This window comes from Mixophyes fleayi, chromosome 10 (assembly GCF_038048845.1).
Source record: "Mixophyes fleayi isolate aMixFle1 chromosome 10, aMixFle1.hap1, whole genome shotgun sequence".
Lineage (NCBI taxonomy): Eukaryota > Metazoa > Chordata > Amphibia > Anura > Limnodynastidae > Mixophyes > Mixophyes fleayi.
In genome coordinates this window covers 37,669,306-37,683,907 of record NC_134411.1, presented here as the reverse complement: position 1 = coordinate 37,683,907, position 14,602 = coordinate 37,669,306, and the positions used below count along the sequence as shown (strand labels likewise).

Below are 14,602 nucleotides of genomic sequence, written 5' to 3'. Positions count from 1 at the left end.
CCTTGTAAGGGCCCCAAAGCCCCCAACCCAAAATAGTATCCGTTAAAGATAAAATGCAGACATCAGATTGTGGGGATCCAAATGAATCAGTTAACCCTCCCGATGTCCCTCACTGTCGCCTAATACGCTACAGGAGAAATGTGACTGCTTAATTCACTCTGATTGGTGGATAGTTCCAGCCAATCAGCAATCAGTGTGTGGAGACAGTTACTGGGCATGACGAAAACATGCATTACCCAGTAACTGTGCAGCCAGAAGGAGCAATGCTGCACACGGCAGACAGAGGATGTTTCCTGACCACTCTGATTTTGGTTAAGCAGAACTGAAGTAACCGCAGAGCCCGTATTCTCTCAGCCACCAGGTCCATTTTACCTGACACAAGTGTTCTTGGTTATCCTAAGATCTGGACAGTCGTGACAATATCTAATGTGTTCAATGCATTATTTAAAACCCTATACAACCTCTACTCAGTGGATAAAATTATAGAAACATGACCCAACAGGACATTTAGGCCAGGTGTCACAGTGACCATTCTGGTGATGACAAGCCACTCGATGTAACATTAGAATCTGTAGAAAATGAGTTCTTTATGACTCCCAGACAATAGCCGTGGAGCAAAAAGTATTTTTAGCCAGTTCTTATATTTCCTTCTATGTCATTTTCCAATTCTACCTAGTAATCTCTGCCAGCAATTCAATGATTTACCACTTAGCAGCCACTGGAAAATCTTTTAACTTTTTTGTTTTTAGGGCAAATTAACTTTTGAACGTTAATCTTCTCTTTTTTCTAGAATTCTATAACCCTTTTCTGAACACTACAGCATTGCACCATTTAAAGCTGAACTTCTGTCCGAAAGACGCTTTATCCAAAGGTTATTACTAGGCCAAACCAAGAGAGTACAGTAATAAAGCCCATGATAATTTATACAAGAAAATTACATTGTATGTTTATTATAGCTGCTACAACTCTTCGTAATAAACTTGCAAACAAAGAAATATGGTTTACCGAGAAGAATGTCATAAGCAATATTAATAGTAGAAGTAAACCCTTGATATAAGTAGGGTATAATATACAAGTGATGCTGACATTTGTAGAAACTATTGTAAATAATATCTGTATCAATGATGATTTCTGATGCAGATAATCAGTGAACTCTGATGTCAGCAGTGCTGTTTTCATTAAGAAATATTGCTTATTATAAGTTATAACAAAACCTGTACTGTAAATATTAGGTCACTAAAAATTGTTATGACCTATATAAAAGAATTCGGCCTAAATTCTTATGCTTTCATACTGCAACAGGACTCGTCAGTGACATCTAATAATCTTAAGACTTACAGTATGGGTATACATTATTCCAGGTATTTATAATTTTATTTTAGGAAGGAAATGACAAATACAGCCTAAATACCTACTATTATCCCGAATGTGAAATGAAGAAAAACAAATACATTTGTTGTGTAACATGTACAATCATTGTTTTGAAGTTTATATGCCTGGAGAAAGCCCTGGATTTATACAATGCTATTTATTCTTGTAATACATTGCATAATTCCCACTGGTAAATCCACCAGAGCGTGTCGGGCAAAACATGTATGAAACAAGATTATAACCTGAAGACAAAGCTTTGTTATGATGGATTGAAAGTATATTTCAAAAGCAAAAACAGATTACTTTGTGAATTTCCCACTGGTTTCTCTACAAAATGTATTAAATTTGCCCCATCAACGAGTCCTATGCCAGCACTATACATTTTGCAACCACAGAAAATTATCAAATAATTAAATAAAAAATCTAAGGGAATTCTCAGTGTGAAATTTAGCTCTGATTTGAGTATATGACTTTAAAACACTGACTCCACTTGCCAGCACTTGTGTATGAAACGGCCATGAAAATATTATCAGCTGGGCTGCATTATAAACCAGGCAGTAGAAGATTAGGCAGATCATTTGGGCTAGGTATAGAATTCCAAAAATCCTGAAAGCTCCCAATATATTTATAAATCGAGGCCATAGTGTACTTCAAAGCAGTTAAAAGCTTTAAAACAAAATCTATCTCTGATCCATCAAACAAACAATCTACCTACAATACTCTTTACTTAAAATATTTTTTTTGTTGCTCCAAGCTTTTTGGAGAATTCGTAGGAATTTATAATCTTATATTTATATTTCTTTAGTGCAAGTATTAAAGGATGGACTGTTCTTGCCATATGACTTTACCTAGTTTCTATGCTCGTAATTCTGCTTGCAGAGCTCACCGTACAGTCTAGTTGCCATCATTTCATTATCTCCTCTCAGAACTCTCAATCTTACAGACATGCGACAATCTTCCCAGCAGTGGTGGTGTTATGGCAAGTGTTATGTGTAATATCGTTGAGGGGACTGGGCAGGGTATGATCTCATTGGGGGTATTGCCACCTCCACAAATTAGCAAAAATATGACAAAGAATAGGCAAAGAGGTGGCAGACAGAGCCCCTAAAACCATTCCCCAACTGTAGACAAAAACATTTTTGAAGTTAAAGTCCTTTTACATAGACATTTTTATAGTGCATTTGCAGCGACTTCTGCATTTCATAAACTCTACAAACACAACTTCAACTAAAGCTTCCCCATTCACGCCAATGGAACCCTAAATAAATAGTAATGAATTTTATTTAGAAAAAAACAGACCCGGTTTGAAAAATGATGCTCTCCTGGATGCCGGTACCATACTAAAAATAAAAAAAGATAAAAGATAAAAAAAAAAACGAGTCATTTTTTTAAATGAATTTATAAAACTAAAATAAAAATGTTTATGTGCATGTATCCTTATACTCTCCAACTATGTTAACGTTTAACAAAGCAAAAGTCTTTCATTTTCACAACAGAGTTTGACGTTTATGGACCAACTTGTCAACCTAGAATAGGTGTCCAGTGAGGGGGACATAATTTGATTATATTTATATGGTTGTATAAATTGAATCACAATGTAGCAGTAACCCACACTTTGTAAAACACACCACTTATCAAAGGCTGGCAATATCTGCAGTATCAGTATCAGGCAATTGGCTCTATGTGGGGGATTCAGTTAGGGTCACCGTCAGGCCGCAGAATGAATTCATGGGCCGTTCCCAAGGAACACTGCAGCACATCGCTCTGAATCGATTTCCCCGCTATATTGTAGTGCACGTGGCCTAAAATCAATCACAATAATATAGATTGGGTAAGGTAAGTGTCTCAGGACCTGTGACAGTCCTGTGTATGGAAACCTTGATCTGCTAGTTAAATGAGGGGGTGCTTGATGTCGCATATCTATAGGAGCTGTTTATATTTCTGTTGGTCTGTTAGACGACACAAACCTGTTCTTGGATACAATTATATCGAAAGCAGAGAGCGCAGCAAATCTCTGCTGTATCCCAGAAGAACAAGAAATAAACAATTCTGCTGGCTTATATAAAAACACTGCAAAATAGCAAATTGGACAAAAAGATAAAGCAACGTGTTTATTAAAAGTTGCACAGGGGCATGTGAACCCACAACAAAGTAATCAGAAGGTGGATAACCTCTTTAAATCACATGAAACATAATTAGAAACCTTTAACCCATTTCTGCCACAGAGCTCTGCAGTGATTTGTAGGCACACAGCAGAAAAAGGCTATGTCATCTCAGATAAAGGTTACCTCTACACAATCCTCAACGCAGTAATGTTATTCGTAACCATAGAGAGGGTTAAGTGTCTATGAAAGTGCGTGCAAATACTGCCATGTGTTTATTTTATCCATTAAACGGGCCGGCCGACCTCTTCCCTACACCTGCATGCCAAGATCCAGAAAGAAACGACGGCGCTTTTCACAGACAAAAGTAAACAGTGATATTCAACCTACATTTCTTTAAGGTTCAACGACTGACGTCTATGGAAAAAATAAACAGCTTAACGACCTGAACATGCCAATCATCACAATAGAAAACCTCCATAAACAGAACTGAACTGTTAGTTTCACCCTCTCTGAATTATGCTTTCCACCTGTGCCTCTTACAACTAGGAACAATCTACAGAAAATCAGAATGCTAATCCATATTTCATAGTTATTCTTTCTAACAATACAGCATCAACTGGTAAACAAGGAACTTACAGATATTTGATCCACAGTACTTCAAGGAGGCCAAGATAAGTTCTAAAGTTTTTATTTCTTTTTACAGCTTTTGTCTCCTGCTAAAGAGGTGAAAGATAATTATAGATAAGGAGAGTGGCTCTCACATGAATTATATGATTGGACATGGGAATACACATTTAGGCTGGTTACACAATACAGAAATTTTCTCCTGATGTGTTATCTATAACGAATTTACCGAGTGAAAAAAAAAAAAAAAGTCCCGATCAGCGTGCAGATCCATGTGTGCACACTATACACGGTTTACACAATTCCCCTTCAGATCTGTGCTCTTAATCTGTTATACCAGTCAGCTGAAAAGATCATAAACTCCATGGCGATCCTGATTGTGAGTGAATACACAATGCAGGATTGGAACAACGTTGTTCCATCGATGAACAAGACTTCTAGTTTGGTTTAAAAATCAAATGAAATGATATTATGTGCTTTGGAACGATTCTCGCTCATCATTGGAGCGTACAACAGTAATGCGATATTAGGCTAAACACTCGTTTATCAGGTGATTGACACGATAATCGTTTGAAAACACCGTAGTGTGTACCTAGCCTTCGTGGTCCTGTTGTAAATAAAGAAACTATTTAAAGGTATTTTATACTTTAAAAATAAATTTTACAAAATAGTTCCCAATTATAGTTCTATGTTGGGTGACCCTCCCCTGCTCTCTTCCTGCCAGAGCCCAGGATAACGGTGGAGCCCAGGATAACAGTGGAGCCAATATTTTCAGTCCATCACACCAGGGGCGACCTGTTAACATTTTTTTTTACTAATTTTGTACATTTTTGTGGTAGCCGTCATTGGGGTCCTGGTTGGGATGGCTCAAGCTTATAGTCAACACTTGCTTGTTGGGTGGGGGCCCATGGTATATGTACAGCCCAGGGGCCAAGAAACATCTAGATACACCACTGTTAAAGGCGATTGACAAATTTCCTGGCTAGATGCCAATCCTGGGACTGTGTTAAATACAGTAAATGGGGGTGGTGAGAAGATAAAAATATATTTTTATAGTGGAAAATCCCTTTAATTCAATTGTGGGAGCTGTAAAGAATGAATAAGCTGCCTACATCCTCCTAGGTTTTATTTTACAACATTGGCTTTGAAATACAGCAACTTAGACATTCTAAATGGTTACTACAGGCATCACTAACATATACTATTGTTTACTTTAATGAAATGTACATGAGCAGCACAAAGAATGCATCCAAATGAATACAGAATTGGAGAATTAGTGGGTATTTTGCATTTCTCAAATGTAGATGATTTTACCTTGGTCATTTTGGTACAGAAGCAGAGAATACGGTTGTTGTTTTTTCTTTTAGCATATTTTTGGTTACAATAAATTATTGTTATCACAGTGTCCTCAAGCTCTCCTTTTGCTGAACTTCCTAAACTAGTAGCATCCTCTAAACCAAAAAAGGTGTAGCCGATTTTTAGCACAGTAACGGTTTACTGGGAGAGGCTACATTTGTTACTCTCCTAGGACTGAGTCACAGTGACCAAAACTAAAGCAGAAATAAGTACTGTGAAATAGAATCAAACCAGACAATTCTGGCCAAAATGTTGGTATAGGAAGCACAATGACAAATAAAATTAACGCTTTATAGATAAGAACTCAGAATTTAACATTTGAAGTCTTTTTCTCCAATCTTGATGGGCTGGTGTGATTGGTTTTCACTGAACTTTTGAACACTAACAAACGAACACAAAACTGCAAGACCGCAAAATCTGTGGCCCAAGGGCGCACATAGCAAACCTGGAAAATAGACAGCTCAAAAGAGCACTGTGTTATGTCTGACAAATCAGTTTCAATGAGTCTGTATTAAGCGTTTATATACTATACTTAGAACTACACTATCACCTACCTCAGTGTTGGCTAACCTGTGACACTCCAGGTGTTGTGAAACTACAAGTCCCAGCATGCTTTGCCAATATATAACAGCTTATTGCTGGAAGGGTATGCTGGGACTTGTAGTTTCACAACACCTGGAGTGTCACAGGTTAGCCAACACTGACCTACATGTTGGTTTTTACTAAATTTCTCTTTCCCTTACCCGGAACTCTGGGGCCTGCTCTATGCAGGGCTCCATCAGTTCTGTAAAACAGAACTGGCAAATTAATTCTGTATGCCGCTTTAAAATGAAGGCGAAGGAAGGGTGTGAACGGGAAGACCAATCAATAGCCCCAATCTTAAAAAGCTGGCTATGGTTACCGAACTCAGAATGAGTCTCTGTCTATAGTGAAGTCCAGGAAGCAATACATCTCAATGCTGTAAGTAGGATGCCTGTGAGGGTGAGACCCTGTATAGTGATACCGAGTATCTGTGACCTGTACAGCCGTATTAACCATACGCAGTGGAATAATATGCTTTACTCTATAATACTTCTAAGTATTTTGATAGAAACAATATTCCAATGCTGAGAAAAAAACCAGAATCACTAAATAAACATTTGCTCAATAACGTTAACAAGGAACTATAGAATCGAAACAATATACCACCAAATAAAAGCAAAAGGCCACTTAGTATACTGCTAACTATAAGATCTATAATGCTGTACGAACTATTTATGTCTGAGCTATCCTGAAGTAGAAGATCTATATTGCTGTACTGAAATAAATGAAATATATAAATAATAATTAATAAATAATAATAATAATAAAATAATAATAATAATAATAAGATAGATCATACTGGAGAATTTTCTGTTGCTATGTGTCTCTCAGAATGGTAAAACAAGGACAGACTTATGTTAAAAATTCCACAACAAAACAAGACATTTAATAGGAATGAAATCGACAAGCCTCTTGCAAAACTCCGGGTAACATTTCTCTTCTCATGGATGCCTGCCAAACATTTTCTCTTTCTTTCTTTCACAAAGTAACAATGCTAAAAGGAGTCACTTGCTAAATGATTAACGTTTCATGCTTGTTATTATTTGCTTTTTTTTCCCCTCAGTTCAATTATCTGTGGCTTCTGTCATGAACAGTAGGCTGACATGTTTTAAAGAATTTGGCTCTAGTTTACAGTAAGGCTGTAATTCATCTTGAGGTGAGTCACTATACTACTTTTGGGAATAGGAAACAAACTGAGCAATTGTTCCTATGATATGCTATAAAGTAATGATTCTTTTTATGTGGGACCTGCATCAATGATAGGAAACTAAGCTCAATAGTTTTTTTTCTTTTACACACATCAGCAGCAATTCCTACACTTAAAACATTCTTTTAACCATTCTATATTTTTCAGTGGTGGTGATCCATTTTACAAATAGTCTGTCAGATGATGCAAATATTTGTTGAAAAAATCAAGTAAAAGTACGTACGCATGAAAGAAATCTGGCTCTGAGTTACTAAAATTGTACACTGGACAGTAAATATGGAATGGAAAGAGCACCACTAACACCACTTACTGCATTATCATTTATTCCTGCGAAACAGCAATTTGCTCCCACTTAACAAAGGCCTTGTTCAGAGAACCCTTCCTCATTCTATGCTTGAAGCCAGAATTGTTGTGAATGATAAAGAAGGGAAGGACAGCCATAATTACAAATGCTACATACTTGGTTTTAACTATTTTCTTTCCAGAACCATTTTTCAAAGTTCTCTTACCCATGAGAAGAACATTTCTGCAGCAACATTTCCGTGGAAGAGATAACTGACGTTATCAAAGTGTACAAATCAGGTAAAACCACTGGCCCTGACAGGTTGTGGTTTTTTTTTTTACAGTCTACTATGCATACACTATGAACTATTGGCTCCCCATCTCCACTCCATGTTCAATGAAGTACTTCCTAAATTAATGACATAACTAAAATCTAACTTTTTGTGACAGTTTGATAGCATCTCCCCAATTGTAAAGCGCTACGGAACTTGCAGGCGCTATATAAGTAAATGTTGATGATGACAATGATCTCCTAGCACTTTATAGTTGAAATATTGAAAGTCTTTGAATTGTCTAGCGATTTTCTTACAGGCATGCCATCTCTATTAATTTGTCAGCTGGACAAATGACCAACACTACCTCCTCAGAAGTGGTCTCCATTTGTAAAGGTAGAAGACAAGGATGGCCAATGTTTCTTTCAATATTTGCCCTGGTGAACAAACCGCTAACAGCTATGAAAAGATCCCCAATGATTGTGCATGGGATGGAGTTGTGTGAAACAAATGTCAAAATATCTTTATCTGCCAATGACATTCTACTGACCCTTAAGCAGCCCTGAATATCCATAACCATTTCATAGAAGCTTATGGAACGGAATGGTGGAATTTCCAGCTACAAAGTTAACTCTACATCAGAGGCGGTGTTGCTACAAGTACTTATAAGATAAGGAATCTTCTTAGTCTAGCTTGAACTTTAGTAGGCAATGCAGAAGGTCAACTGCCCTGGAACTTACATTAACGCTTCCTATGAAACAATGTGCAAGAAAAAGTTCCCCCCACACTTATCAAGGCTTAAGCCAGGTCCTCCTGGAGGCCTCATATATAAGAATCGTGGCTGGCAGGATAATTGTGCTAAAAAGTAATTTAATCCCAAATCTTTGTTACCATTTCCAGACCTTCTGTTTCAGGTCCATTCTCATGTGTTTTCCAATGTTCCCAGTACCCTTTACAAGTTTGCTTTTACCGCCACAGACAAACAGATCATGGCTGCATGTTGAGCAGCACAAATTTATATGGTCACTTATCATTGATCCCTGTGCACAACTGGCCCCAAAGTGTACAGGTATATATGGATGTTGGACCATGAACAGCAAAATGTAACATATATTGTGTTCATAGTCCATTGTAAATTTTCAAAACAGTTGGACATCCACTGGGAAAGAGTGTAGCATTAAAAGACCATCTCATGTGTCATTATGCTTATTAATGACCGCATTTATAAAAAGCAGAGTTAAGAAAGATTTTAAACTGAAAATTGTCCATCTGATATTTGCTACCCTCCACATTTTGTTGCCTGATGCAACTTTTACAGGGTCAGTTAGTAAGAATATCACAAAGTAGTAATTGCCTATGGTCAGAAATAGCAGATAACTGTGTCTGTATATATAGAAACAAATCACTTAATTACCACCATAATCACTTAAACTAAATACTGCCAGGCTGCCCCTTCATACTCTGCAATGAGCTTTATTTAGACATATCTTAGTGCACAAACACTGAGTCATCTAGAGCAAATTTCATGAATTGAGGATGATTTGCATTTGTTTACACTGTGCATATCTGAGAATTGTATTTGTGCTGTGAGTATTTATAGCTAGTGCTTTGAGTCACCAATGCAGGTAATACGCCATACCTGGCTCATATTATGTGAAACTGTTGACATTTGTCTCAAATGACCTCTGACAATCCAGCTTCTGTGCTATGGCTCCTGCAGCCAAACTGTGCTCTCAGTTCTCTGACGTTTTCATTTCTTAAGTTCCCCTTATGTGGTTTAGATCAAAAATCTTTTAAATGTGCAGAGAAGCACTGGTGAACCCTCTCCACTGTGCACAGGCAGGAAGCACCAGTCACTGTAAGAAAGTACATGCAATAAATATATATATACATATAAACACACACAAAATACCTAGTCCATAGATATTTCTGTAAATAATACTTTTAAAATAGACTCAGTATTAGTTCCACAAAGGATATCGGGTCTCCTGCTAACTCTACGCCCATACCAATCTGTGAGGAGTGGGATTTAACCAGAGGGTGATTCCTTCTTGGAGTTCCAATCTCTTCTTCCAGACAGTCCAGCAGGAACGGAAATGCCCAGCTAGTCCTGTCACCTATGCTCTCTGCTACTGGCTTTAAGACCTGTTGGGTCCCCGCACTGTTGGGTGCCAGGTAGGAAGGGGAGCCACACTTTGAACAGGTTCAATTGGTGGCGCTTATCACAGAAATGTGTATTTAACACTTGGGTACGGTGCCTAGACTGTCTGAGCCTCTCAGCTGTGGATGGCTCCCTTAATGAGGGAGATAAGGGACACAAGAGTGTTTGAATTTGTGCCCAAAAAAGAGCCCAATTATTCCCGATAAGGAAGAGTGGTCACTCCCTCACAGATTTAACCTGCCCGTGTATTTTTGGGTTGTTGAGGACTGTGAACTGTCCACAACTTCCAACGGTAATAGCCTGTTGATAACCCACAATGTCCCGGTATCTGTAAATGTAGATGTTGGTACTCGTCAGTCTGGAGGAAATGGATAACATCTACAGGTCACAGTCTTTGGGTGATTAGAGCTCATCAGGAGTATTACTAGGTATAATACAGTATGCAGCGCAATAAATAAATATATATATATAACTGCCACTTGCCAGACTGGTGCATCCGGTATTCTTCCAGATGAGAAGTGGTCCCTGGCTGGTTTACCCCTTATTATGGTGTGCTCGTCACTCTCAGCACGTGCCACAAAGGTTTTATATGCTCATGGAACTCCCTTTGATTTCTAATATTCTTATAATTTACAAAAGTTTACTTTATCAGAAAAGTAAAACAGTCCAAGATTAATGCTGCTACTCCTGCACAATTCACAATACTTAAGGATCCAACCTGATATAGAAACATTTCCCAGAACTAAATAATAATGATCTGTAAATTATCTTATCAATTTCAGGATGTGAAGATAAAACAAACTGAGTGGAGTTTTCACTCTATTATTTATTTTTAATTAGCAGGAATTACATTAAGTCAAAGGTAGAGATAACTCAGAACAATTAGTTATCAATGTTTAGCCATTTAATTAAGCGATTCTGCAGCTGAGTGTATTTGCATTGTATAACTACACACAAGGAACATACTTCTGGCAGCATAATACAGTTTCTTTTTTTAAATGATCACTTTGGAGGAACATTACAGCTTAAAATTTTTGCTTAAATTTTCTTCATAAAATAGAAAAAAATAAAACATAGAAAGCAAAGATGAAAAAAAGAAAGAACTTTTCCATCCATAAGCACGTCCCTCTTTTGCCTCCCCTCGGTAGCAGCAATATTTGGGTACTTCACCTGAGACCACAACCTGAAACTCAAGATTTTAGTTCTTGAGGCACTAGAACAGAGGTACATATATCACTTCAAATATTGTTCAGTCAGCATCAGACATAGTGACCATCCAATCAGCTGTCATCATCATCATCATAAACAATTATTTCTATAGCGCCAGCAAATCCTGTAGCGCTTTACAATTGGGAACAAACATAGTAATAATACAATACTGTGTAATACAGACTGACAGAAAGGTAAGAGGCCCTGCTCGTAAGCTTACAATCTATAGTACAATGGGAGTCTGATACATGAGGTCGAGTTCCACAAATAGCATATTGGTCCAGTCTAGTTGGCCATATAATTCAGTCACAAAGCAATGTTGGTCAGGGGCTCAGAGGGTAAAGTATTGTGTGAACTGTGTAAAGGGTAGTAAAATGGTAAACTAGGGAAGTTAAGGTGGTAGTTGAGGAATATTATAAGCTTGACTGAAGAGGTAGGTTTTCAGAGAACACTTGAAGGTTTGAAGACAGCCTTGTGTCTGGTAGCTTTTCATTTGTCTATGCGCCTCTGGTCAAAATGTGCAGGTGGGATCAAGCAGATGTAATGAGGTAAGAAGGAGAAGAAGAAAAGAAATTCACTGGGGCAGTTTATCTTCTCAGTGTCCCTCAATGCTTCCTTTTAGGGATTCACTTTCAGAGGAGATTGATATATTCACAGTAAGAGGTGTGTGTGGAGAAACAGGCATCTTCCAGGTACCTCGTTTCCCAAAAGACAGGAGAAATGTCCTTAGGTACCCGTATTCCCCAAGGTGTCCTCATGTGAAAGAAGAGGTGTGTACTAGGCGTTTCCAATAAATGTTAATACCCCCTATCTTCAGTAACCAGAGACAATGCCCACTTGCTGAGTAGCAGAATTGTGATATTGTTGTTAAGAGTGTATCCCCTGTAGGTTTCATTGTAAAATACTTTTTGAAAGAATTGTAGCCACTCTGCATTAACCTAGGACTGCCTAAACAAAATCCCTTTTTCCAAATAAGCCCAGGTTCTTGCCAGTACAAAGCATGCAGATGGCCAGCAAGGTGAGCAAGTGAGACGGAACCTCCGGATCTCACGGAAAGACTGCAATGGGATAATTCAGCGAGGTTACCACAGCTAACTTCATCAGCAGTGACTATTCCCTTTTGTGGAGAGCAATTGTGTTGTCTGAGAGAAGGGCAAACTGTGTGCCCCTGGGAGATAAAGGCAAAAAAATTATGTAGCCAGAAATAATAGCTCCCTTTCTGCACCCAGAATCTATGACTGTGACTAAATATAAAGAGACCAGAGAGAGAATTGAAAAACCTGCAGTACTGAAGATCAGGAGGACTTGAGGCAAGGACTGCAGTGTTCTCCCAAGAAACTGTTGTCAGCCATGTGGCATTAAGAAGTAACCGGGTGGGGGCAGTTGACATACTTTGCAATAATACTGAAAATGTTTGAAGGTTATTGACCACACCTGCCAGGACTGGTCAGACTGGTGGTCAGTGGTCTAACACCGCTGGCTGTAGTGCTCACATAGTGCCTGTTCTAATAGAAGAAACAATGGTTTATCCTGTTATAATAGGACTCTGTTGGGCTCCAGGAGCCGGGTGGCGCACCAGGGAAATAGATGGTAGATGGTGGGGAGAACACTGGACCGACTTGGAATTACAACTTCTGTTGAACTGAAAGGCTGATTCCATAAAACTGTACAAAAGTGGTATACACCAGGGATTGGTTTATTGAGGCTGATAATTATAATGTATGTTGTAGTGCAGTATTTCAAAGTTAACCCTTTCATAAAAGTGCAATATCTCTTCTGTGATGGTCTTAATAAAGATAAATATTATTTAATCAGATATCTGTCTGGTTGTGAAAATAAATCCACATCCAGGTATTAGGGTGAGAAATGGGTTGGAAGGTGACCCAGTACATTCTGACAAATGGTGAGTAGTCGCAGATTAACTCAGGGTACAATCTCTGCTGGTTGATTTTCTGTAGGTGCCCCGGTATTGTCACAGTGTGTTATTCCATACATCTTGGACTTAAGGAGGCGCTCAATCGCTATGATTTAATTCAAACGTGTAAAATATATTTACATGACATCTCCATGACTATGCACCGTAATTCTATAGACTGTCTATAAGCAACTGGAGCATGAATTATATTCTCCTATTAAATGCTATTGGCATCAATAGGCTTATTGCAGTCACAGTCAAGTTTAAAAATAGCTATACATTCCACTTAATTAATGAATATAACATAATTTTCCTTCCAAAATATGAATCTACAAAAGACATTTTTCAGTACAAATCTTTTTAAGCCTTTGTGATCTTACAGTATCAATCGGAGCTCTCAGATTTTATACTTCATCATTCACACTTTCTTTTAAATGTCTATTCATTTATATTAATTGGATTCTAAGATTGTAAGACACCCTCTAAAGATGCTCAAATTGTTTCTTGAACAGGTTTGTCGCACTGCCTCTAAAATACACAATTTGAGAAAAGTGATCAAATTGGAACTTACAAGGTACACTGTACAGCATTTGTAGTGTTTTTAAATGCAGATGGCAAACTTACCACTCAAACCAACTCCAGCAATGCTCGCTCTTCAAATTCTAAATCTGTTAAAAATACTATGTAGCCAATTAAGTTTGAAGACATAAATTTATAGCTCACAGTTAAATTGTGAACCTCGAGTTTACGTTCCTGGTTGAGGGCAGGGGTGACATGGCAGTCGGACTAGACTGAACTGGCCAAAGTTACCGCAAACATGTTAGAGGACCTTAAACAAGCCAAATTTGATAAAAATTTGAATAGGTTCAAATTATTCCAACACCTCTATTTCTTATCATTTCATTTATAGCATGTTTTTAAAGTGTCCGACTAAAAGGAAGCAGTAAACGTGTTCCAGTAAATGCAGTTAATTTTTGGGATTCATAAACCCTCAAAACAAAGCAAACCCAAACCATAGTATATTCTGTATTTTGTGACCAGTGGAACAAACATTATTCCTAACAGACATGTTCATTTGCTCTAGTGTCACAAAGTAGAATAATAACTATTTATTGTGGTCCACTTTGTGAATTTGTGGCTTTCAAATAAAGCAGATTGTTGGCCCCTGAAACTCCTGCATATATGTCTTACAGGTGATATCACTGACAAACTGAAATGGTGCAGTACTAATAGCAACCAATCAGCTTTGATCAATATAGTGTAAGTTATGCCACCCACACACCTCAATGGCCAAATTGGATGAGAATCAGCCATTCAGCACTCAGGCTGAGCAAGAGGATCTCTACTGGCGTCACTGGCTCCTTTAAATGCAGTCACCTGCCGGTCGCATTTACTAACATGTTTGACAACAATCTGACTGATAAGTATCAGGCATGTAAGGCGTTTTGGGACCGCGCAATCTGAAATATTGGAACAAATATGTGGCCAGCATTAGTCAATGACAGGAAAGGTATCATT

General features: G+C 38.0%; 1 long non-coding RNA gene across 2 annotated transcripts in view; it reads right to left on the bottom strand.

Annotated features, from left to right (window-relative positions):
• Window positions 1–14,602, bottom strand: part of LOC142104024 (uncharacterized) — a 275,970-nt gene that overhangs the window by 232,057 nt on the left and 29,311 nt on the right. The gene's annotated exons all lie outside the window — the stretch shown is intronic.